At 34.3% G+C, this 24,863-nt stretch overlaps 1 pseudogene across 1 annotated transcript in view; it reads left to right on the top strand.

Moving 5' to 3' along the window:
* LOC143223619 (NADP-dependent malic enzyme-like) overlaps nucleotides 1-21,902 on the top strand; it is a 31,801-nt pseudogene extending 9,899 nt beyond the window's left edge. The window contains exons 2-13 of the transcript XR_013012982.1: nucleotides 232-390; nucleotides 4,730-4,854; nucleotides 5,339-5,414; nucleotides 7,097-7,259; nucleotides 9,617-9,720; nucleotides 11,613-11,722; nucleotides 14,086-14,183; nucleotides 15,365-15,478; nucleotides 17,726-17,838; nucleotides 18,729-18,871; nucleotides 20,396-20,566; nucleotides 21,525-21,902. The product of XR_013012982.1 is annotated as an NADP-dependent malic enzyme-like (transcript). The remainder of the gene's footprint in view (nucleotides 1-231; nucleotides 391-4,729; nucleotides 4,855-5,338; nucleotides 5,415-7,096; nucleotides 7,260-9,616; nucleotides 9,721-11,612; nucleotides 11,723-14,085; nucleotides 14,184-15,364; nucleotides 15,479-17,725; nucleotides 17,839-18,728; nucleotides 18,872-20,395; nucleotides 20,567-21,524) is intronic.
* The last annotated feature ends 2,961 nt before the right edge of the window (nucleotides 21,903-24,863 follow it).

Below are 24,863 nucleotides of genomic sequence, written 5' to 3'. Positions count from 1 at the left end.
AGGGAAAAGAATGCCAGTTTTACTTTATCGTAATCGTCAAAATTTTAAATGCTTTTTTTCTTTTTGGTATTTGGTTCCTCAATACGGTAAATACGTGGCCTTACGTATATATATATATAAAACCAAGAGAACAAAACCTGTGCTATTTAAATTGAAAATTAACCGTACGAGTTTACATTCTTTCTTCAAATTAAGGTTTATTTACTTAAGATATTCTGTGTTTATTGTTAGGGTTTGGCGGCTTCTACGCGGGAAAGGGAAGAAAAGAAGTTGCGTGGAATCTTACCTCCAGCCGTCAGATGTCGCAACCTGCAAGTAAAAGTTGTGATCCAAAATCTGGAAAGATTCGAAGACAATTTAAGTAGATATATTTATCTTAGGAATTTACAGGTATACCTTTTTGATGAAAGGGTTTATTTGAAAGCTAAACGTTACGAGTCTAAAGGTGTTTGAGATTATTAACAATAGGGGTCCGAAAATTGTGTTAGCACATTTATTAGCCTCGTTTCTATATGTATTCAGATTACTGTCGGGACAGTACCATTCTGCTGTGATACCTCACACATGTGCTTCAGTAAGCAAGTGGAATTCCATGTCGGTAGTTTGAAGCTGTCCGGCATGACCACGTGGTCAGGAAGCTCGACTCGCAATCTGATGGTCGCGGTTTCTACTACGCGTCCCACCAAACATGCTCACCCTGTCAATCGTGAAGGCGTTATAATGTAACGATTAATCCCATCATTCGTTGGTAAAAGAGTAGCCCAAGGGATGGCGGTGGGTGGAGATGACTAGCCGCCTTCCCTTTACTCTTATACTTCTAAATAAGAGACAGCTAATGCAGACGGCCCTCATGCGGCTTTGCACGAAATTCAAACGAAGCCAATTTGAAGACACGTGTTTCTTATACAAAAGTAATCAATTTCTGAACATCTTGTATGTAAGTACTTTTACATAATGTTGATGTGAGGAACACCCCGTATGTAAGTACTTTCATATAATGTTTATGTGAGGAACACCCTGTATGTAAGTACTTTTACATAATGTTACATAATGTTGATGTGAGGAACACCCTGTATGTAAGCACTTTCATATAACGTTCGTGTGAGGAACACACTGTATGTAAGTACTTTTACATAATGTTGATGTGAGGAACACCCTGTATGTAAGTACTTTTACATAATGTTGATGTGAGGAACACCCTGTATGTAAGTACTTTTACATAATGTTGATGTGAGGAACACCCTGTATGTAAGTACTTTTACATAATGTTGATGTGAGGAACACCCTGTATGTAAGTACTTTTACATAATGTTTATGTGAGGAACACCCTGTATGTAAGTACTTTTACATAATGTTCATGTGAGGAACACTCTATATGTAAGTACTTTCATATAATGTTCATTGTAATATTTAGTTATACTTCCACGTAAAACGTTTAAATCTTGTATGAGTCAAAGTTACGTTTACACATATAGATTAAAGTAGTGATTTAAAGAAAAGGGTATCATATCTTTTTTCCCGAGCGAAACAGCCGGTAAAGATTCGTGTGTTTACATCACTGGAAGGTGTTTTGTTTTACCTCTTTTAAATATTACCTCATTCATACGCTCGGGATTGACCAGTCTGTGAATCGTGGAAAATGTTTGAATTATATAGTTTAAAACACATCACATCGCCTTACTGGTATTGTGTACAGGGGTGTTGTCGGGGGCGAGGGTCGAGTTCAATGGTCCCCATATAAAAGATAAACATCTCTGGAATCCTGTTCTGTAATTCTGCTCTTAACAAATAAATTCAGAAGCTCACCAGTCGCAAATGTTATTCTCCATGTTATAAATAACCTAAGAATTAAGCCTGACTTATTATACGAAAGGTCCCCTAACAAACACCTCCAAGTGGCTGGAGCACGAACACACCATTGTGTAGCTTTGTTTGTAATCGTAAACCAAAACTCTCTAAAACGCGATAATTGAACTTGTTAAACCAGCTAAAATATCTTAAAACCGTGTTAGCACATTTTAAAACTGCTAAAATAGATTCACATTATAATAGAATATTCTAAACGAGTTAAAATCGATCTGCACTACAATAGACCATTTTAAATCAACTAAATTCGATTCAAAGTATAATAAAACATTTTAAATTAACTAAAGTAGATACACACTAGAACAGAACATTTTAAACTAGTTAAAAGAGTTCTACAGTACAATAGAACATTCTAAACCATCTAAAATAAACCCACACTGTAATAAAACATTTTAAACCAGTTAAAAGAGTTCCACACTATAACAAAACGTTTTAAGCCATCTAAAATAGATATACGCTATATTAGAACATTCTAAACCATGTAAAATGGATCCACACTATAATAGAACATTTTAAACCAGCTAAAAGAGTTCCACACTATAATAGAACATTTTAAATGATTTGGTTATCCAGAAATAAATGTCGAAATTCTCACGGTGACCTTTAGAAGCTGAATATTGAATAACTTATCATTGGTTGGTTGGTTTAATCGAACGTTCGTCCCTTACAAGATGTCTTAATTATCTGCTGTTTCAACTCTACTCAGAGTAAGTTTCGCAATCCCCAAGGCAGCATGGACAAGAAGGACTGTCGTCTGATTTTTCTCTACAAATTCAAACTTGGACGAAAAGCTACGGAAACTACACGGAACATCAACCAGGCATTCGTCCTTGGATCTGTTACTGAACATACAGTTCGGCGTTGGTTCCAAAGGTTTCGACATGGAGATGAAAGACTCGAAGACCACGAAGGTCGTGAAAAGAAGCCATCCTTAGATGAAAACATATTAAAGGAAACAGTTGAGAAAGACCCTCCCACAACAGCAGTGAGCTTTCAGAAAAGCTAGGTACAAAGAAATCAATCATTGCCAACCACTTGAGTACAACTGGAAAGACAAAAAGAGTTGGATAAGTGGGTTCTGCATGATCTGACTGAAGACCAACAAAATTGGTGTTATGAGACCTGCAGTATGCTGTTATTGCAGAACTGAAATGACCCATTTATTGAACGGATAATGGCATGCGATAAAAAGTGGATTCTCTGCGCCAATCGGAAATGTAGCTCTTCCCATTCAACTATATAAATTAACTATTGCAGTATGTGACTCTTTCCATTCAACTATATAAATTAAATATTGCAGTATGTGGCTCTTTCCATTCAACTATATAAATTAAATATTGCAGTATGTGGCTCTTCCCATTTAACTATATAAATTAAATATTACAGTATGTGGCTCTTTCCATTCAACTATATAAATTAAATATTGCAGTATGTGGCTCTTTCCATTCAACTATATAAATTAAGAGTGATCAATTTTGAGCTGCTCATCCAACTTTCCATGTAAATACATCCAATGGTTTTCATTTTTAATTAATCAGCATATGACCTACAGCGAAAAAATGGCAAGAATAAATAGACTGAAATGTTTTGATTTCTGTGACTTAGAGTAAAGCCACGTTGGACTAGCTGCTGTGTCAACCGAGGAAAACCGAACCCCATATTTTAGCATTGTGTGTCTGTAGAATTTTTGTTGACTCACTAAAAGACGAATAGTTTTGAATAATAATTTCATTTTTAATGATCTGTGAGTCTTTTTCTTCAAGACAACTTGGCACCGACTGTTTCTTCTATAACTCCTATCAGCCCTATCGTTAATAGAAGCACTGGAATCCAAGCCATAAAGTAACCTAATGAAATCATTCGATTGTATCTTACACAAAAAATGAGATTTAAAAGATCTTGTCCTCCACTTCTCGGTAGAAACTGTTTTAAAATAAGACTCAAACTACGTGCAAACCAACTAGTTTGAGGTGTTTATTATCAAAGACTTCATTTTAGTTTCGCTGAGAGACAACTAACGAATTCATTACAATTTTAATGTTATCTTAACTCACCAGTGCAAAGCATAAAATATCTGCTTGTCTTTCTGCACTAACTCCTACCTGGCATTGCACAATGAAACAGGTCTGTGTTTTCGCTATGAGTGACTTCTCCGCTGAATTATACCTAGCAGTGAACCATGGGAGTGGCCCTTTTCCTAATTATGAGTGTCCGGTCCTCAATCTTGTAATATAATTGTTGTTTGTTTGTTTTTGTTCTTGAATTTCGCGCAAAGCTACTCGAGGGCTATCTGCGCTAGCCGTCCCTAATTTAGCAGTGTAAAACTAGAGGGAAGGCAGCTAGTTATCACCACCCACCGCCAACTCTTGGACTACTCTTTTACCAACGAATAGTGGGATTGACCGTAACATTATAACGCCCCCACGGCTGGAAGGGCGAGCATGTTTGGTATGAAGGGGATGTAATTGTTGTGTTATTCTTTGTTGAAAAATAACATTTTTTTTCAAATGCTATAGAAGGATTTTGTCAGATGCACATAAAATTTTTATAATAAATATTGTAAGATTAATGTACATGTGTGGTCTCTGTATAGTTAGAAGGATCAAATTGGTAATATCTGAGACAATAACGTAGAATTTCATTAAATATTTAGTCTAAACTAAACAAGGGTTGTTGTAGCTTCTGCCGAGAAATAAAATCTTTGAACATTTTTTATAAGTAGTTTCTTGTAATGTTCAGTGATTTTATAATGATATTTCATTCTACACAATGAGTGAGTTTTTAGTTCTGGAATATTATCATATGGAATTTCTAAATTGTAACAAAAATTATCAAAACAACTTAATTTAAATAACTATTTAAGGACTTCGATGAAGAGCTTTTCTTCAAGGTGATGATGGAACATACAGAAGAACTAATGCCGATAGTGTACACTCCAACAGTAGGCCTAGCTTGTATTACATACAGTACTATCTTTCATCGCCCAAGGTAATATATATTAATAACGCGTGAAATTTATATACATATTACCATATCCAGTTTTCTTAAATATCATACATTCAAAGCAGTCAAGTATAAATTATTACGTATCATTCACAAATTCTGATAAGTTTAGAGTTCTGTGAAATATAAATAACGCGTCGTAACTACAACTGACTGCGTTCGAAGTTGGTACGTATTTGTTATAAGTTGTAAAATATGGTGATTATTTTCAAACTAATGGGCTTTCTCTTGTAAACCCAGTTTCTATGTATTTAATTAATTGTTCAAAGTGTACAAAATCCTGGTATGTTTATGTATCTGCTTGTACATGTGACTTGTGTTCAAAAGTAGCGTTTTATAATCTATAGAAAGACAGCAAACAATTCATAAAAACGAGATGAACGTTTCTTTTACAAAAAAATAAGTCTACTAATTACTTGTCGCTTTCTGTATTTGACATTTCAAATAGCAAGTTCGTTTATTTTTTTAGAGGAATTTTCTTGACGGTTCACGATGGTGGAAGAGTTTATCATATTTTAGGAAACTGGCCAGAAAGAAATGTCAAGGTCAGTTAAAATTGATTAATCATCCATCTTTATCTAGTGGTTGTTTTTAATATTAGCGTCAAGTCTTTATTTACTAGTTTTAAAAAATCAAAAAAATCAAATCCATTACTGCCACAAGACAGAAAGCTGTACCATTACAACGTATTTTAGTATTTAAAATATTTCCCACCTGTGACCTGTGGAATGAGTATATAAATTAAGTAAAAGATTAAAAACTAAAGGTCATAAACGTTATTTCTCGAGAAGATGTATATATATATATATAGTTATATAATAATATCTTTATGTTAAAGATCACTGACAAATTTTTCACAAGGATTTCAACTATAAAATCAAAACAGAGTAAAAATTAGATCTATAAATATTTCTTAATGTGAAGAAATGTTAAATCAGTAGTTGTTCTTACATGGAAGTTACAAGTGTGTGAATGTGGTAATCTAGAGCTCGTATTAAAAAAAATATTTGGTTGTGGTTCATCGAGATATTTATTAAACCACCTACTGATTATTACTGAGAATGTGTTATTAACTGTTATGTCCTCAAAGTTTATTTTATCTTCAAGTTTCTAACGTCCGAGGTATAATACAAGCTTTATTAGGGTCATCATTATCATTAAGACCTTAAGAGTGAGAGAAAGCCTATGGTTAGAATAACTGTTTCTTCTTGATTTATAATACTAAACTTAGGAGTTCGATTGCCCCGGTTGACAAAGCAGATAAACTGATGTGGTTTTGCTACGTAAAACGCATAAACATTTCGAGAATAATTTTAGTTTCATGCTGGATACGGTGCGTCTTTGTCGAGCAGCCTGAGGCCACGTAAAACAAGTGTTACAATTCGACTTTACGCTTAAAAATATATGGACAACACGCATGATGTAGAAAACAACTAGTAGTTTTAAACTGCTATGTCGTACCTCTGTTTCATACTTACAATATGTGGACGACATGCATCATGGGACAGGAACCAACTCGTGGTTTCAGACTTCTATGTACTATTTCTGTTTCATATTTACAATTTATGGAAAACATGTGTGACGTGGAAAAAACAAATAGTTGTAAACTTCTGTGTGGTAAGTACTTCTCTTTTACATTTCTAATAAGTGTGATGTTCCCGAATGAACTAATGGTCTTAATCTTTGGGTGGAACCTGTCTTTATATTTTCTATATGTGGACAATTTGATGGAGAACTGACTAGCGACTTAATAAAGTGTGAAAAAAAAAACATGCGCAGGAAAACAGAATTAGTGACAACTTATACTAATGTGTCTGTTTTATATTTAACGACATATACCCGATAAACTTGTGTGAAAACAACTTGTAATTTTCATCTGGAGTGTAGTGATTCCGTTTGTTGTTAATAGTACATTGAAAACGTGTGGTGGAAAACCAATTGTTGTTTATCGGTTCCTGTTTAGTGCATTTTGTTTATATGTAAACAACAAGTGTGGCATAGAACAAATTACTAGCTTTTCAACTTCTGTGTGAAATGTTTATTTTACGTTTGACAATGTGCGAAACGTGTGACAGAGAACCATTTGTTGAGATCCTGTGTAGTACCACCCGTATAATTTGAGTGAAATAAATAGCTAATAACTTACTAACTGAAAATTAATTTCAATATAATTTAGTCTGTAACAAAGAGTTTGAAGGATTTCTTTGCTTTCTCTTTCTTTCAATAGGCTATAGTTGTGACTGACGGCGAGCGTATCTTAGGTCTGGGAGACCTGGGCGCTAATGGCATGGGTATTCCTGTTGGAAAGCTATCCTTATACACTGCACTTGCTGGAATTCCCCCCAGAATTAACTCTCCCTGTCACCATAGACGTCGGCACTAATAATCAGGTAGTCTGAACGTTATGATTATCCAGTACTCAGCATTTTTTGTCTGTCATTCGTAACGTGAATTTTCCACTTAAATTTTGTGGCGCCACCAAAGGGAATATTCAATGAATGAGTACAGTTATTATCCAATCACGATGAGCAGGTTGCTAAAATAAGAAGGTTTTGTCTCGTCCCTAAGGGACGTGTCCGGCAACAGTCAGTTGTAAACTCTCTCTTTGTTAACCTGAAGACGATTTATGAAGGTCGAAACGTTGCTCTCTGCTTTATTATGGTAAAAGTGTTAATACCAATAACAGCCGCAATGAGATACATTTTTTAACGTAGATTCTGAAATTCGAAATTTCAAACACACAGAACTGAACAAGAAATACAGTTGTTTCGAGAAGCGAGTTATTGGAAACTGAAACGCTATGAGGACATTCAGATTTGATAAGGTGTTTAGGAAGCTAGTAAAAAACAAGAGGTTAAATTTAAAATTGGACATCAGGACAAAATCTCGCAACCATATATATAGTTTCTAAAAATTGAAATGTGATAAACAACTTTAAAAATCTAAACTCCTCTTCTGATTGGCTTCATCTGTTGCCAAGTAACAATATCGTAATAGTTAGTTTGATTTATTTTGCTAATTTCGCTTTTGTAATAAGCGATTTTTGGACCACACATGCCCAAGGTTGTAAGTTGGAAAACAACGTGAATGTATTTTAAAACTCATAGATGGGATGGAAGATAATATTACGAAAAGCTGTACTCTAATTATTTATTCTATGATTATGAATACAATATCAACTAAAACGTTGCTTACATAGATCATTTTAATTAATAAAGTTTGTTCTGAACAAGAGATATTTATGTTTGGTTTGTTTTGAATTTCGCGCAAAGCTACACGAGGGCTATTTGAGCTAGCTGTTCCTAATTTAGCAGTGGAAGACAGGAGAGAAGGTAGCTAGTTATTACCACCCACCGCCAATTCTTGGGTTACTCATTTACCAACATATAATGAGATTGACCGTCGCATTATAACGCCCTCACGGCTGAAAGGGCGAAATATGTTTGGTGTGAAGGGGATTCAAACCCGCGACCCTCAGATTACGAATCGAGTGCCTTAACCACCTGGCCATGCCAGGGCCCTAAAATAAAGGAGAGAATGCCGTCCTATAAATAGTTTTTTTAATTGTATTAGGAAAACATTTTTACAAGGTAGAAAGAAAGCAAATTTTGAAACCAACGACTTCGTACAGTCGACACCACACCTTAAAACAGATCATTTCTCTCACAAAGTTATCTTTGTTAGCTTTTAAAGAAAATATAAAACGGACTACATAGTTTATTTGAACCAAATCCCACCCATAGTTTGCCAGCATATGGAAATTGTTTGTTTGTTTTTAATTCTGTATTGTTAGAATATCTGAACTTTAGTAAAACCAGGTATTGTGTTGTATTGCAACATCGAAGCTTTCTTGTAGCGCTGAATACCACTCTCCTCTTGTCTCGATCTAGACACCTTTACCAATATGTTAAGTTGCCCTTGAGAAAGGCGTAAACTGAAAGTTCGACAATGCATAAAATTAACCTAGTTTTTAAGTGGTCGCCGACTTTAATAGTCGTGATTGTCTTGCATTTCAATTTCAAATTCCGACTTCTTGAAAATGTGATTCGGCAATTCAGTGTATTGTTGTTGTACTTTTATGTTTTACAGTGGAAACGTACAGTGGCTTTTTCTGCGATATATTCTATTGTATATTTGTCAATTTTATCAAAGATTCGATTATTTCTAAACGATTCATCGACGACTTGCGTGTTTTACGTTGGCTTTCGAGTAAAAAACAAACAAACAAAAACATCAGTTTTTCTTGTTTTTGGTAGATACCTGATAGCCGGACCCGGCATGGCTCGGTGGTTAGGGTGCTTGACTCGTAATCTGAGGATCACGTATTCGACTCCCTGTCACAACCAGCATGTCCGCCCTTACAGCTGTGGGGGCGTTATAATGTAACGGTCAATCCCATTATTCGTTGGTAAAAAGAATAGCCCAAGAGTTGGCGGTGGGTGGTGATGACTAGCTGCCTTCCCTCTAGTCTTACACTGCTAAATTAGGGACGGCTAGTGCATGTAGCCCTCGCGTAGCTTTGCGCGAAATTCGAAACAAGCCAAACAAAACCTGATTGTCTTTGTACAGTAATTACGCTTAACAACTTATAAATAAATTAATGTTATTATTATTTACAAAAGCAGTCTTATCGATTCGATACTAATAACATGTTGGAATATTGACTTATTACTTAGTGTCCAACTGGAAGAATTGATTATAAAATATATTTCCGGTTTCAATATATGTTTCTCTATGTTTGACAAAGAAATTGCTTGAAGATCCCTTCTACATTGGACTTCGACAGAAGAGAGTGAAAGGCCCTGAGTACAACGACTTAATAGATGAATTTATGGAGGCCGTTGTACAAAGGTAAAGTGGATATTGTAAATAATGACAAATGTTTTAGCATCATTAAATAATTGAGATCAGTATTGTCTTTAAACCCCTTCTACACATCAACCTGCAGTAACGGCTGAAATAAAATTGTAGTAACAAGACGTACGTATCTCGTCGTGGTAGCCAATACATTACGTATCTCGTCGTGGTAGCCAATACATTACGTATCTGGATAAAGTTCAAGCAACGGTTTGTTATAAAGCTTGACAGTGTTGTGTGCAATTTATTAGTGTTCGGAAAGTCACTGTGCAATTTTCTAATCATATTTTATTCACTCTATATATTTCAAGCCAGCAACTGATAGCGATGTTTAGAAACAAAATAAGAAGGATCCAGGCCTGTATTGATGCCAACGGGGGTCACTTTCAACATTGTTTATAATTGTCATTCATATTTACCTCCTGTATTCTATATTGAAACATATCTGTTGATAAATATATAAGTGCACAGTGACTTTCGGAACACCCTGTATACTACTAACATTGCCTTATTTAAGTATTTCACACTTTACCATGATTTTTTTCAAATTCTCAGATTTGATGAAGTAAAATAAAAATTAAAGTTACAATTTGTTTGATCATTGTTAATTTATGTTACTTTACGTGTAATGTTTTTGATAAAATAAATGAAGACAACATTTATTATTCAATACTTATTTTCCTTTCCTTCAATCATTAATTTTTCGCGAGAGTACTTTATTAGAAATCCTATGTTTTTTTCGCTACAAAAGTCTTATAATGTTTACTGAAAGCTTGCCAAGTATTGTGAAGATACATAAACTGTATCACTACACTTTTAGTAATAACTTCTTCACGATAGAATAGTGTTTCTTGTTACTTACAATGGTGGCTTGGTATGACCACGTTGTTAGGGCGCTCGACTCGTAATCCTCGTCACACCAACTTGTTCACCCTTTCAGCCATGAGGGCGTTATAATGTCACTGTTAATACTGCTTTTGTGAAAGCAATATTAATGATGTTCCATAACTCTTTTGGGTCCGGCATTGATAGATGAGTTAAGGCGTTCGACTTGTAATCTGAGGGTTGCGGGTTCGAATCCCCGTCGCACCAAACGTGCTCGCCCTTTTAGACGTGGGGGCGTTATAAAGTGATGGTCAATCCCATCGTTCTAATGAGGTACAGTAGTAACAGTTCTTCACAATATATGTACAGTCTTTCTCATAATATTCTATACTAGCTTTTATCAGGAGGGTCTGCAGTAACATTTCTTCACAATGTACTGTAATAACCCTTCTTCCTAACACACTGCAGTAATTTTCTCACACATTTTATAGTTGTCTATGAAATGAGGTACTTTAGTACCTTTTTTACACGTTATACTGTAGTCACCCTTCTTTACCCTACACGGTATTAATTTCTATAATAGCATATTATAGTGGCCTTTAGCCTAAAGTGCTACAATGACTTTATCTCATAATACACTGTAAAAATATTTTTCATAAACAACTGTGATAACCATTTTTCGCCTTATATCAGGTAAACCTTTTACAGTACACACTGGAGATACTTTTACACTAAATTACAGTAATATTTATCAAAAGAAACTAATATTCTAATAAACGTTTACTGTACTGACTTTCTATACAATGTTTTTATTTTTATAGTTTAACATTGTTACCGTTTTTAACACTTTACGTGTTGAAATGTTTCTGTTACTTTGGCTCAATTTGCATCGATAAAAGTTTATTATCTGAAAATGCCACGAGTCTAGTTTGGATATTACTATATCACAGGTGAGTAACGAACGTTTATTTCTGAGTTAATCTTGTGGTGTTATTGATTGTAGTTTTTACTCAACTCAACGGTTACTCAGCGTTTACATTTGAATAATTGTTTTTTTACAGGTATGGGAGATCTTGTTTGATCCAGTTCGAAGACTTTGGGAATCACAATGCTTTTAGGCTCTTAGAGAAATACAAGCCAAATTACTGCACTTTCAACGATGACATCCAAGGTAAACCGTGTGCTAGTCAGTTATAGTAGGAAAGGTGAGACATTTATATAAATAAGCTCACGTTTGACTGTCCGGAACTTTACCTGCACATTTCTCAGTCGAACTCCACAAATTTTATGTTGTTAGAAAGAACTTTGTCCGAGAAATCTGGACTGGATATTGGCTTTTCCATTCAGAATCACCCTCCCTGTTTTTTATTTAGTCAAACGTTTTAATGCAACGATTGTGGTACACAATTATTTGCTCTCACGTGACGACTGACTTCGATTTCAACTTTAGTTGTTGTTTTTTTATTTGCAAAGGATTTCATACAAACAACACCCGTTAAATCAAGCGTAATTTCCTAGAGAAAATGACCATTGCACTAAATACAATTTCTATAGCTTTGTCCACTCATTTAAGTTTAAAATAAGCTTGCGCAGTTCTTTCAAAATCATATAATTATCACTTTATGAACACGCATTCAGTAGTTTCTGCATATTCAGCTAAATTTGCCTTCATTACAACTTTACATTTACTTTAATTTGTATTAATTTAGCTATAGTTTGTTTTATATAGTGTTATAAATACATTTTAGTCAGTTACGCTTTTCCTTAGTAACGGGTTCTATTCTTCGTAATCCTCAGTGGCACAACGGTGTGTCTGCGGACTTACAATTCTAGAATCTGGGTTTTGATACCCATGGTGGGCAGTGGACAAATAGCCCATTGTATAGCTTTGTGCTTAATTACAAATAAAATTATTCTCGGTTTTATGATTTTCTTTGTTTCAAATCGTAAAACCGTGTAAAACTTTGTACACTATTAATCTATTGTTTATTTTACATGTAGTTTTATTAAATAAAATTACTTCTGCGTGGGTTTATTTGTCTGGTCGCATAATATGTTTTCAAATAAACCAGGGTATATCGATCGAACACGCAATTCCTGTAAGAAAACGCAGCTTAAATAATGTGCGTGGAAATGATATAATAAGAAGAATTCAAGTGAATTCATGAAAACGATCGCAAGCCTCACAGCTAGTATCTATATGATAAAATTCAATGTATCTCTGTGTGTCACGTAACTCTTCTTGAACCGCTGGTCGCATCAGCTTTTAAGGAATACCAAACGAATCGTTTCGTCGATGTCCAGATTTAATAATATCTATATTATTAAACAAAAAGGAAATAAAACCTATCGATATCCATATTATTGGACAAGAAAGAAATACAACCTATGGATATCCATATTATTAAACAAGAAGGAAATAAAACATATCGATATCCATATTATTGGACAAGAAGGAAATAAAACATATCAATATCCATATTATTGAACGAGAAGGAAATAAAACCTATCAATATCCATATTATTGGAGAAGAAATAAATAAAACCTATCGATATCCATATTATTGGACAAGAAGGAAATAAAACCTATCGATATCCATATCATTAAACAAGAAGGAAATAAAACCTATTGATATCCATGTTATTGAACAAGAAGGAAATAAAACCTATCGATATCCATATTATTGGACAAGAAGGAAATAAAACATATCGATATCCATATTATTGGGCAAGAAAAAAATAAAACCTATCAATATCCATATTATTGGAAAAGAAGGAAATAAAACATATCGATATCCATATTATTGGACAAGAAGGAAATAAAACCTATCGATATCCATATTATTGGAAAAGAAGGAAATAAAACATATAGATATCCATATTATTGGACAAGAAGGAAATAAAACCCATCAATATTCATATTATTGAACGAGAAGGAAATAAAACCTATCGATATCCATATTATTGGACAAGAAATAAATAAAACCTATCGATATCCATATTATTGGACAAGAAGGAAATAAAACCTATCGATATCCATATTATTAAACAAGAAGGAAATAAAACCTATCGATATCCATATTATTAAACAAGAAGGAAATAAAACCTATCGATATCCATATTATTGAACAAGAAGGAAATAAAACCTGTCGATATCCATATTATTGGACAAGAAGGAAATAAAACCTATCGATATTCATATTATTGGATAAGAAGGAAATAAAACCTATGAATATCCATATTATTGGACTTTATCTGTGATATTGAGTGACCAATTTTTGTGTTCTTTAACAAAAAAGAAAGTTTAAACTATTTAGTTTTCTGGCCATTGTTCTTCCAACCACTGTCATTTGTCAACTCTCCTTGCGATGTGTAAAAGCACACACAATATAACACATTATTATTTATAACGATGATAAAGTTTTGTGCGTGTACATCATTCATATTTATTTGTCTTATCTAAGCATCGATATTTCTAGTGATAATATTATACGGCATTATAATGTGTATATTGTATACGTATTTCACCATCAGGTACCGCATCTGTAGCTCTGGCTGGAATTCTGGCTAGTTTGAAAATCACGGGATTGAAATTAGCTCAGAATATTTTTTTATTTCAAGGAGCAGGAGAGGTAAGGCAGTTAGATTAGAATTATACAATATTCAATGAAAAGTAATCGTAGTTATACTTAACAACTATCAGCAGATATGAAAAGATTGGCTATGTTTTAATTTTTTGTTAATCAGGTTAAAAACTGAACAATTTTTCAGTATTTTTAGGCCAGGCATGGCCTGGTGGTTAAGGCACTCGACTCGTAATTCGCGGGTTTGAATCCCCGTCGCACCAAACATGCTCGCCCTTTCAGCCTTGGGGGCGTTATAATGTGATGGTCAATCCCACTATTCGTTGGTAAAAGAGTAGCCCCAGAGTTGGCGGTGGGTGGTGATGACTAGCTGCCTTCCCTCTGGTCTTACACTGTTAATTTATGGACGGTTAACGCAGGTAGCCCTCGTGTAGCCTGCGCGAAATTCAAAAGACAAACAAACAGTATTTTTATTTCACTTATTCCGATAATTGTTCTCAAAATTATAAATTATTTTGAAATTTTTGTGTTCGAGCAAAGACCATATGCACAAACTCCTTTTATAACTGTTGATTATTGGTTATATTATAACTTAGGTCTAATGACATTTGAAATAACTTATATATACCACAACCACCTGATAATTGTTACGCTATTGAAATAAAAACGTACCTTTATTAAGCAGCAACTGCCATCTGTCCAAGAAAAGTAACTTCAAAGGGTTCAATTATTTACTTAAAAATAGTGACGTTAGAAGGTAAGCCCTCTCTGGTGGTGTTAAATAAATGCTTTTCTTATAAATACTTCCATTTATTATATATGACTTACGGATAATGCGTTTTTATTTTTACAAACTAATTATTTTTCGCTTTAAGAAATGGAATATGTTTATTTCTCTTTAATAAAATTTTCACGTATTATGCACGTAAGTTTTAATTTAAACTGAAACCTTTCCTACATTGATAAGTTATAGTTAATAAACAACTCAAATCCTCAAACGTTTGAATCAATCTGTAAATTAATTTTATATTTTATCAATTTGAATTTCGTATTTATTATGCAGAATTAGACGTGAAATACAAATATGATATTAGTTTATATGTGTTTTCTCTTTTGGTTTTTAGCAATTCAATGTTACAAAAAGGTGTAGAAAAATTTAATCCAAGGTTAAAGTCTAGTACAAGACGATAATATATTTTTCTCTTGTAACAAGTTTATAATTTCACTAGGCGGCTCTCGGGACAGCCAATCTTCTAGTTATGGCCATGGAGCAAGATGGTGTCCAGAGTGACGAAGCTGTGAAAAAAATATGGTTAATTGATTCAAAAGGCCTAATAGTTAAGGTACTTTTCTCCATTTTTCTTTATAACTCTTATATTGAAGGTAATTCTCTTCATTTGTTTAACACATTATGAATCTTAAGTTGGTTTCGTGGGGCCTTTAGTTAATTTTAACCATATGTTTATTTAGTGGATTTTATTTTTAAGGTAATTATACCACATATTGTTTATAATATTCGTTGTACAGCTAAGGTAATTCTCTTCGTCTGTTTACTTTGTCTATCTTACAATTAAGGTAATTTTCTATATTTGCTTAATTCACGGACCGTACAGTTTAGGTAAATGTTTCTATTTGTCTGCTTTATCAGAATGTTGCAAGCGGCTTGTTTTACACTAAGCCTTAAATTTTCAGTTTAAACCATATTTATTTAATTATACTACTATAAGCATACACGTTCCTTATTAAGACAGGCTGTTGTACGATGGTTGCGTGTGTTATTTTTAAAATGCAAGAACATGCCTTCTTGAATATCTCGTCCAAAAACAGTCAAACTAATCAGCACAAGGTTACAGGTTAGGCTACATTTGGGGTATTGTTTCAATTTTGGGCTCCTTACCTTAGGAAAGACAACGAATTGTTGGAAAGGATTCAGAGGAGGGTTACTAAAATGGTGCCTGGGATGGAGGGGTTATCATAGGAGAGATTAAAATCCTTAGAATTGTGTTTTATTGAAAAAATATGAGTTGGAGAAAAACTGGTTAATTGTTTAAAACTGTAGGAAGAACTGATAATGTCGAGGCATTGACAATTTTCATATTTAACAGCGAGAATTCTAGAACTAGGGGAATAGATATAGACTTGTGGAAAGTAGAAACCTTCTTCAGCTAAGACAGTTTTATTTTTCAATTAGGGTAGTTGGCCTGTGGAATGAATTGCCTTTGTATATTGTGAAGGTGATAAACTTGAGTGAGTTTGATAGGTGTATGAATGATGAGGGCTTTAGTTTGAGGATGAGACAACAGAGATAGACCAGCAGGTCTCTTGTTGTCCCTAAGCAGTATATTATATACATTAAAAGCAACTGTTATCTCTAAGACAACATGGTAATCTTGTACATAATAGCCTACTGTTGAGGGTAGAATGAATGCAGACAGAATTCGTTGATGTAAACGTTACCTAAAACTCATATTCTGCTCACCACACAACAGTGTTTCTGAATGAAAATATCGTAAAAAGAAACAGAATTAATAAAATCACATTAAATACCTTTGAAATACAAAAGTATCTAAGCTCAAGTTTTGATATGAGGTAAGACATTAACTTTCTGCACACCTTCAATGGTATAGCGGTATGTCTGTGGACTTACATCTCTAGAAACCGGCTTTCGATACTCGGGGTAGGCAGAGCTCCCATCGTGTAGTTTTGTGCTTAATTCCAAACATTGTAACTTTGTCTCTTTTTATTGTAGAAGATCTTTGGTGATGTTCGAAAACAACAGTTGAATATACGTTTGTCCAAATATATAATTATCTTCAAAGTACAAAGACGATGACCTAATTTGTAGAAATGTTTTTTATGACGTGTATCATTTATTGTAGCGAAATGAGAAAGAAGTAAAGGTGATCTCCAAAATCACCTTTGTTTGTTTGTGTTATATTATAATGCGTAGATTCGTGCTACTAGCTTGCTTGTGTGTGTTGTTCTCAAGATACAGTGGTTCGTATTTATAGTTTTTTGAAAAGAACGTTGAATAGTACTCATAAAAATAACATTGCTAACAAGAGAGAGAAAAGTTAACTATCAATGAAAGAAAGAGACCTAACAGGAGAGATACCTGGTGTTTGTAAAGTAGTAAAATAAACTTTTCTTTATAGGAAAGTAAATTATGTTTTTAATATTACTAATATCCTTTTTCTGGAAGTTTTCAGTAGTTCAACCTTGTAAAATATTTCTACACAAAATCACGATAAAACTGGAACAGATATTTGTATTCCATTACGTTTTACTTAATATAGTACACTTACTAGCCCTAACTGTCTACATTTTCAAAGTATTTCTTGTGCATGTAATAAATATGAAGAAGTTTCGATATTCGCACCACTGGATTTTATAACTGTTTATCACTTTTATCTTATAATGTAATGAATACCCATAATTCACAATGTATTCCGTATCATAAGTTAGGCATAGCGAGACTTTTTACTTGCCCTTATTTAGTTTTTAATTTTTTGATGTTTTAACAGCGTAAGATAAAAATATATTTATATAAATATTAAACTATTATTGGTCACTGTTTTATTATCTTTCAGAATCGGCCAACAGGTGGCATTACTGAGCAAAAAAGCCCGATTCGCCAAAGATTATCAAAACGTCACATCACTTGAAGAAATTGTAAAATCCATTAAGCCTACAATTTTGATAGGTGATTCTAGAACTTTCTTTTCTTCGCACGTACACACATAATGTTGATAAATGACTGTATGAACTTCCTACTACTTTTCAAAACAAAAATAGCTATAAATTCTATATATTATTTTCAGTAGGTTTTGTAATAAAAGTATAAAAATATTATTGAAACATAAAATATTCAAGGAGTAAAAAATTATATAACAATATTTTTATTTGTTGTTTTATTTATGATTTCACATACTTCAAAAATACTTTCTATAACACGATCAGCCAGAAAACAGTATATAAATTACATAATTATATTTACAGTAATGTAAATTTCCAAAAACAGTAATAATAATTTTTACATCTGGATCAACACAACCATTCGAGTATTAAAATTGTTATTAGCTGATACAGCCTAATTTCATTAAGCTAAGTAAATGGGAAGAATTTAATTATCAATATCATTCATTTAGAAGTGAACACATGAGAATTTCGGTTAATTTAAATTTTTAATAATCAGGTAACGGGCCCGGCATGGCCAAGCGTGTTAAGGCGTTCGACTCGTAATCCGCGGATCGTGGGTTCGAATCCCGGTCGCACCAAACATGCCCGCCCTTTCAGCCGTGGGGGCGTTATAATGTGGTGGTCAATCCCCCCATTCGTTGGTAAAAGAATAGCCCAAGAGTTGGCGGGGGGTGGTGATGACTACCCGCCTTCCCTCTAGTCTTACACTGCTAAATTAGAGACGTCTAGCACAGATAGCTCTCGAGTAGCTTTGCGCGAAATTCAAAACAAACAAATCCTCGCGTGTTAAATTTATTGTTATTATTATTCAGAATTACAAAAAGTGATATTTACTTCGTTCAAACGAAATGTTAGTGTGTTTGTTGACATCATATATATTATTTATTTTACTAGGAGCATCTGCACAAAGGGGTGTTTTCACTCAAGATGTTCTGAAAACTATGGCAAACAATCACAAGCAGCCGGTAATATTTGCTTTAAGCAACCCAACAGATAAAGCTGAATGCACTGCCAGTGATGCCTACACACATACTGAGGTAAACTTAGTTCGGATTTTACAGACACTATTCTGAAAACTATGGCAAACGATCACTCAACAAGTGATACTGACTTTGAGTAAGGTAATATATGAATTCGAGTGAAACGCTATTAACATCTGCATCCTATACTGAGGTAAACTGAGATTTAGATAAAAATACTTAACTGTAGACTATATTGATAAATAGTTTGAGGAAGATAATGATTTATACCATGAGCATGTAAGACTCTTGCGTATGAACGTCTCAGTATTTTAACTAATAATTTGATATTGTTGTATTTTATACTATGCATTTACCCTTTAACTGTTGAAATGTCTTATAGCCAGATGTCATAGCAATGTTGTGACATAATCCAAACGTCAGGTGCTTTGGTTAAGTTATTATCAGATCAAGATGTATTATCCTCTTGGTGTCGTGATAAACTATGACGTAGCTAAGGTAGCTACAAACTTCGATCATTTCATAATTACTATAGAATGCATAATTAGGTATGTTAAGATTTTTGTGATTTTTTTTCCATATTTTCACACAGTTTTGTTTGTAGTTACGACATTCTTGTGTTGATTGTATGTCGCTAGATAAAGGTAACATGCTACCACTTAAATATAAAGTTTACATTTACACATTTCTTTGTATTATGGTAACTGACTCGAACAGGTGGCACAGAAACCTGTACAAACTGGCTTGTTTTTGTGAGAAAAAACCTGCAAATAAAATTAACCTAGCAGGTCGAACTAGTTTTTAAAACAATTATCAATAAATTGTCTTAAGACTATTCTAGCCTAGAAATAGAACTCCACAGATGCTTAGTTTAAGGTGAGATGGAGGAAGGTTAAAAGACACTTCTCTCTCTCTCTCTGGAGGGACCTTCTGTAAATCTGCGTATGCAGGAGATGACGGAAATATGGTACTTCAGATACATAGAAACTGGAGGGAAAAGTGTTCTTTTAAAATAATTAAGTATTCTGTGACCTTGGTCGGTCGTCGGGATAGGTCACACACAAGACAAATATGGTACTGATAATTATTTATGCTATTTGACCCTAGATTTTCATTTCACGGAATGGAAGGCCAAAGTATCGAAGGTCTTACAAATTTTCCACTATAGTGGCTTACTTGTTTCCTTAAGACAGTTGTTACGTAGGTCTTTCTTCTTCCTAGCTAACAAGATAGAACGGAAAAATTGTAAATAGTAAAACATTTAACACTTACAGATTAATAGCATGATTATTATTGTTGTCTTTTGGTTTCTTTTTCTCTTGGTATTGATTTCTTCTATTCTCTGTAGACATTTCGACTTCTTTGGACTTCAGCTGTCTTTTAAAAACAATATTTCTCTAATCTTTGTTTATCGGATACTTTAGATTTATTTGTCGGATATATGTGTACATGAATACTCTGTTTACACATTGCAAAGTGTGAAATGTGCATATCTTTTATTCTGTGTTTATAAGAATACCCAGTTTTAGGTTTCGGTGCTGAATACGCTCTTGTTGATATAGTTATTCTTACAACCACCAGGGACGGTGTGTTTTTGCCAGTGGCAGCCCTTTTGAACCAGTAAAATTCAATGAAAAGACCTATTATCCAGGCCAGGGTAACAATGCATACATCTTTCCAGGAGTAGCCCTGGCCATCATGGCTTGTGGTGTGCATTATGTTCCTGACGAAGTTTTTCTTGTTTCTGCAAAGGTGAGTTAACGATGTTATATCTCAGAAACGAACCACTGATATCACTGGACAAAATAATTCAGTTTTAGTAGCAAAAACCAAGGGAACGATTTTACGTCTGACCCTCACAAAAAAAAAAAACAAATTCGGCCAAGAGGTTGTGACCTCAATCAGAGAAATGCTTATTCTGGCACCGCGTTCTTCATTGGTTACAATTAAATTTTAAAAATAATTCGATTCAACAACTATGTTGCACCTTCCAGTACAGTTGGAGCGGTTCTCCATTACATTTTTTCAGATTGGTTGGGTATCTTGTGAAAGAATTTATGTAATCTCGTGAGCAGTAAACAATGTTAGAAGTTTTCAAATGTGTTGTTTTCTTTTTTTTTATTCAAAAAAACAAGTGTCAGAACCTGTATACAAGCTCAAGGTTTCAGTGATTTACATTCCATATAATGTAAATGGACATAATCAAGGTAGCTCCCTTAGTTTATTACTTACGTTATGAACAATACCTGGGTGGTTAGGTCGTTTGACTTTTAATCTACAACCAGTAATATTTGCTTTAAGCAACCCAACTGATAAAGCCGAATGCACTGCCAGTGATGCCTACTGTGGTGAACTTAATTCGGTTTTACAGACACTGTTCTAAAAAACCACAGGAAACAGTTATACTCTATTATTAATCTTTGCTTTAAGTGACCCAGCAGATAAATTTGACTGTACAGCCAGTGACTTCCACTTTTAATTTTACTAAAACTGCTCTGAAAGCTGTGGCAAACAGGTCTCTGACATGGCTATTTATCCCATGTGTCACGTAAGGCTTAATTTACATTTGAAATATCTGTTTCAAATACTTTAACCATAGCAATATGTTTTGAATAATTCGATCGTATTTTCTTTGTTTCACTTAAACAGTCAATGTACAATTTACGTTATCTGTGATGTTTGGAACTAAAAACGAGTGTGGTGTTTCTAGGCTTTAGCTGACCAGGTTAGGAAGGAACACTTAGCCGAGGGTCGAGTATATCCTCCACTTAAGAAGATTCACGACGTATCCTTTAGCATTGCCATCAAACTGACTCAGTATTTCTACGCTGAAGACTTAGCCACTCGTCGACCAGAGCCTCACGACAAGATAGCCTTCTTACGGTCCAAACAGTATGGTCCAGATTGTTGTTAGCGTGGTGGAAATGAAATCTCCTAGCCCAAGATTATAATTTTGTTTTTTTATTATCAAGTAATTATACCTTCAGTGCACGTTCAACGTTACCCTCACTGAAAATCGTATAAGGATGAGATATTTTAATTAAACATGGTAAAATGAAATAAGGAAATAAATCTTACATACCTTGTGGATATTGTACTTTAATCACAATCGAATCCATTTTTTTCTCCAGGTTTCTACACGTGATTTCTCCACCCATATGTCAGAGGCCTGCTGTTTTATCACAGAATTGTGAGGGTTTACTTGTATATTAATCTATGAGCAAAAATACAATAACCTTTTTCTTGTTTTATTAATACATTAAATGGCTAAAACAATAGCATATAATGATTAGGAATTTATTGGAATAGCTGGCTAGGAACAAGGATTTCTGGTAATTTATAAACAAACAAAACTATTCACTTGAGAAAATTCAATATAAGAACAGCAAAAAATGTTGAACAAATTTTAATAACGGAAATCAGAATAATTCTTTCTCAAATTTTTAAATTTCATTTGTAATTTTTGTCGTAACGAGTCAGTAGGTCGCATGTTTCTCATGGCAATACTTTAATAAGACTTGGTGAATAAAAAAAAACTGTATATATTTCTCACAATATTAAATCATGCCAGGTTAAGTAACATTTATTCATTAGTCGTTGGAATGCCTGTTCATAGACGGGTGAAATGAAACTCGATTGTAACAAAGGATAAGAAACCGTTCTTCAGTTGTAGTTTTTCTCTTATCAAACTGAACATTAAAAGTGTAATAAAATACGTAAAGGTAGAAGTGCTGAAAAGAAAGACAGACTGTTTCCATCCTGTACCAGCCCGGCACGGCCAGGTGGGTTAAGGCGTCCGACTCGTAATCTAAAGGTCGTGGATTCGAATCCCCGTCACACCAATGTGTGTGTTTTTCGTTTTGCAAAGCCACAAAGGGTTATCTGCTCAGCCCACCGAGGGGAATCGAACCCCTGATTTTAGCGTTGTAAATCCGGAGACACCGTCACACCAAACATGCTTGCCCTTACAGTCGTAGGGGCGTTATAGTCTGACGGTAAATCCAACTATTCGTTGGTAAAAAAAGTAGCCCAAGAATTGGCGGGGAGGTGGGGTGGTGGTGGTGATGACTATCTGCCTTCCCTCTAGTGTTACACTGCAAAATTAGGGACAGCTAGCGCAGGTAGCCCTCGTATAGCTTTGTGCAAAATTCAAAAACAAACAAACGATACACCCATTTTCAAAAAAGGCCATATGTTATCTTTAAATAAACTAATACGGTTCCTACGGGACTATAAAACTTCACCAATTGTACCACGTATGTTACGTGTATTAGCTGATATAAACTTGAATTTTCTGTGCGATTTTTTGACCATTTGAAAAATAACACCTGTTTCCTTCATGCCATTAACATAACTAAACTACACACAATATGTTACCTACTTCTTTGTTTTCAAAGAAGGCTTAAGTAATACTATAACAATTTTTAAATTATAACTATGTATTATCAACAGTTGAAAATAGAATATAATCTCTCGTCCTTTTTCAACCAAATAAATAAATGGACTATTTAAAAGAAAACATTGTGGAGTTTGATAATTAGAATTAGTGGTGAAGAGAGGATACAAGCACCAGCACATTTGTTAAGTTTGAATGATTGAGTTCAATACTCGTCCAATTCTCGTGTCCACCAAATCATCCAATCATTACTTTTCACACTGAACAGAATCAGTAGTCCATTACCTCACTTTCCTTAACAAGATCACCAAATAGTAACGTAAATTCGTGAAAAGAATCACCAATACATTACTTTAAATTTTTTAACAGGATCACTAATCCATACTGTATTGATATGCACTGATATTTCGATAGTACGAAAAATTCTAGTTGATAATGAAAATTTACATTTAATTTAAAAAAAACAACAACACCCTAACCGTTGGATAAACTGGGAAGTTCAAAATTATGATTACAGGCCCGGCATAACCAGGTGGGTTAAGGCACTCGACTCGTAATCTAAGGGTAGCGGGTTCGAAACCCCGTCGCACCAAACATGCCTACCCTTTCAGCCGTGGGGGCGTTATAACGTGACGGTCAATTCACTATTCGTTAGTAAAAGAGTAGCCCAAGAGTTGGCGGTGGGTGATAATGAGAAGATACCTTCCCTCTAGTCTTAGAATGCAAAATTAGAGACGGTTAGAGCAGATAGCCCTCGAGTAGCTTTGTGCGAAATTCCAGAAAAACAAACAAACAAACAAAATGTTTCTGGTTAATATCTAAAGTTAGCGATTAATAAACACTAATCACAGTTGTAGCTTTCGAGGTTTATAGTATGCCAAACATAGCAAACCAGTGATATAAATTGTCTCTTGGCGTGTCGCGTTGGTTACAATTTGTTAGAGTGATGCGAGTTTCTTTCAGCTTGCACCGCAACACTGACATTACGTTAGAGCTTTTGTACACACGTATATTGTTGATTCTTATATTCGAGAATCTACAAGTTTAGTGAATAGGCGGGAATTTTGCAATGCACATTTAACAGTATAAGTTACACGATTTCTAAATATTAATTTAACTTATAGAAGCATCGATATTAAAATAAATATATAATAGTAAATCCGTCGCAAAGAACATGTAAGAGCTAAACCCTTGGAATATTTTGTTATTTAATTGGATCAAGCTAATCATCAGATTATGTCAGACTCCTGCCAATGAAACTGGGGCGCCATTAATGCTACTGTGCCACGCCTTTCTAACATGGCTCAGCATGGCCATGGGTGATTAAGCCACTCGACTCGTAATCTGAGGGTCGCGGGTTCGAATTCCAGTCACAAACATGCTCGCCCTTTCAGCCGTGGGGGTGTTATACTGTGACCATCAATCCCACTATTCGTTTGTAAAAGAGTAGCCCAAGAGTTGACGGTGTGTGGTGATGACTAGTTGCCTTCGTTCTAGTCAGTCTTACACTGCTAAATTAGGAACGGCTAATGCAAATAGACCTCGCGTAGCTTTGCGCGAAATTCAAACCAAATCACCCCCTGAGAGGAACGCTAAAGTACATCAGTGTCCATCTTGAAAGGTTTTTGTGTCGTTACAGGTTTTTTTGAATAC

The sequence above is a fragment of the Tachypleus tridentatus genome, chromosome 8 (assembly GCF_004210375.1).
Source record: "Tachypleus tridentatus isolate NWPU-2018 chromosome 8, ASM421037v1, whole genome shotgun sequence".
Classification (NCBI taxonomy): Eukaryota; Metazoa; Arthropoda; class Merostomata; order Xiphosura; family Limulidae; genus Tachypleus; species Tachypleus tridentatus.
This window is presented reverse-complemented; position numbering and strand designations above follow the sequence as displayed.